Here is a 2278-nt window from a genome sequence, read left to right on the forward strand (position 1 = left end):
TAGCTTGACACTATCAAGTTCTAGTCTCATTGCAGAGAAGGCAATTGATTAGCTACACATTCATTTCCTCCTTCGACTGCTGACTATCTTTCTTCTGCTGATGCACCTTGAATATGTCAAAGAGAAAAATTGACAGCAGATATCCTGTTTTCAATTCAGGGTTTTCTTATCCACAAAAATGAAATATTCACTTTAAAGAAATCCGTAACCAATATCAGTCTGCCAACAATTTTTCTTATATCACAGATTGCAAAACTTTAACTTTTCCTGCTTCAAGCCTGCTTTACTAAGTTTACAGTTAAAAGACAGGGTTCAGTGGAAAGGCATAAGACTTATTATGAGCTGATATTTGTTGATTTCAGTAAAAGTGAGAGGGCAGAGCTCAGTAAATCATATCAAGATTAGCTAATGGTTAATCTTACGTATTTCTCCCACTTCTTCCTTTTATAAGTCCATTATACTTAGCTTCTTCAAGTTATATGATTTTTCCTGGAATCTAAATTAGCTCTTTATATGCAAATAGAATATTCCTGTTGTAGCTAGGTGCCATCAGATTGGGTCCCACTCATTGTAACCCTGTGCACAAAAGGACAAAACGCTGCGTGATCATTCACCATCCTCACAATTCTTCCCACGTTTGAGCCCATTGTTATTGTCCCTGTGTCACTCCATCTTTCCGGGAGACTGCTTTGTTTTTCTGACCCTCTATTTTTCCAAGCATAATGTTCTGGTCACTCCTGATAACATGTCCAAACTATAAGAAACAAATTCTCACCTGACTTCTAAGGAGCATTCTGGTTGTACTTCTTCCTCACAAATTTGTCTATTCTTCTGGCAGTCCATGGTACTTTTAATATTCCTCTCCAACACCATAATTCAAATTAATTGATTATCCTATGGTCTTCCTTATTCATAGGTCAACTTTTTCATAGTCCACCTTTCACATGTATATGAGACTACTGAAAATTCTATGGCTTGGGTCAGGCACACAGTAGTCCTCAAACTGGTATCTTCACTCTATAACACTTTAAAGAGGTCTTGTGCATCAATTTTATTGTTATTTTTTTTTTTTGGCAACACTTTTATGATTTTATTTAGCACAAACAAAACTCGAAAACAAGCTGTCTATTCATTTTCTTCACTGCACAGCCTGGCGTTGGATTGGTGACTCTAATGGCCAGCTGGCTGCTCTTTCCATGATAGCTTTGCAGTTCTTGGAGGAGATGTTTTGAGCAATCTCTGCACAGTAAGATTTGTTGCACATCAGGAACTTGGCGGAAGCCACTGAGCAGCATGTGTTTTGTCTTCTTGTTGCTCCCAAAGCCAGTGTTGGGCATTAAGATCTGGCCCTTAAATCTCCGCACCCTGTTGACAATGTCTCTGAGCTTGTGCCAGTTATGCTTAATTTTGACATAACGATCTGATTGGTGCCGATGAACTTCTTGGTCCTCATCTTGACAATCTTGGGTTTCACCAGGGGTCTGAGCGCAGCCATGATGCCGGCCGAAGGCCTCCTCTGTAGGCAGCGCAGAAGAAGAGAGACTTGTACATCAAATTTGCCTATGTAATCCATCCTTTGAGTTTTTGACTGCTGCTTCTGTAAGTGTTGATTGTGGATCCAAGCAAAATGAAGTTTTTGACAGCTTCACACTTTTCTCCACTTATCATGATGTTATTTGCTGGTCCACTTGTATTTTTGTTTTCTTTCTATTGAGGTGCAATTCATGCAGAAGGCTTTAGTCTTTGAGCTTCATTAGTAAGCATTTTAAATCCTCTTTTCAAATAGAATTACTACTTAAAATTCAACTCTGGTTTCAATTTGACTGTGGAGAGTTGGAAATGGGCTAATTCTTAAACACTTAAGGTCTGCTTCGGACATCCAATGGAAGCAGTATGGCAGTTATGATTGAAAAGAGTAGATGAAGCAGTTTATCAAACACAGCAGAGGCTGAGGTATGGCCACTGTGGTAAGACAGAAGTAAAGAGATGTGAGCAACTTCATTCTGAACACAACGGACACCCTGAGAATACTTACTGCAATGGCTACAGATACCTTGGTGTTGAGCCTAACTTGGAGTTAGCCCAGTTAGCTATGTCATAATAATTCTGAAATAAAATGCTGTGATTTGTTGTAGTCACAGGTTAAAGAAGCTGGTATATATATATAGAACTTTCTTAGACAAGGTCTAAGGCTTTTTTTTACCTGGTAGATTTTTTTTTTTTTTTTTTTTTTTTCACAACTCTCTAGAAGGTATCATTTACATCACAGTTTATTCAC

At 38.4% G+C, this 2278-nt stretch overlaps 1 pseudogene; it reads right to left on the reverse strand.

The window, feature by feature from the left end:
• Positions 1–1125: 1125 nt before the first annotated feature.
• On the reverse strand, positions 1126–1495 carry LOC102841045 (annotated as a pseudogene).
• Positions 1496–2278: the final 783 nt, after the last annotated feature.

Source organism: Chrysochloris asiatica, unplaced genomic scaffold (assembly GCF_000296735.1).
Source record: "Chrysochloris asiatica unplaced genomic scaffold, ChrAsi1.0 scaffold00269, whole genome shotgun sequence".
Classification (NCBI taxonomy): Eukaryota; Metazoa; Chordata; class Mammalia; order Afrosoricida; family Chrysochloridae; genus Chrysochloris; species Chrysochloris asiatica.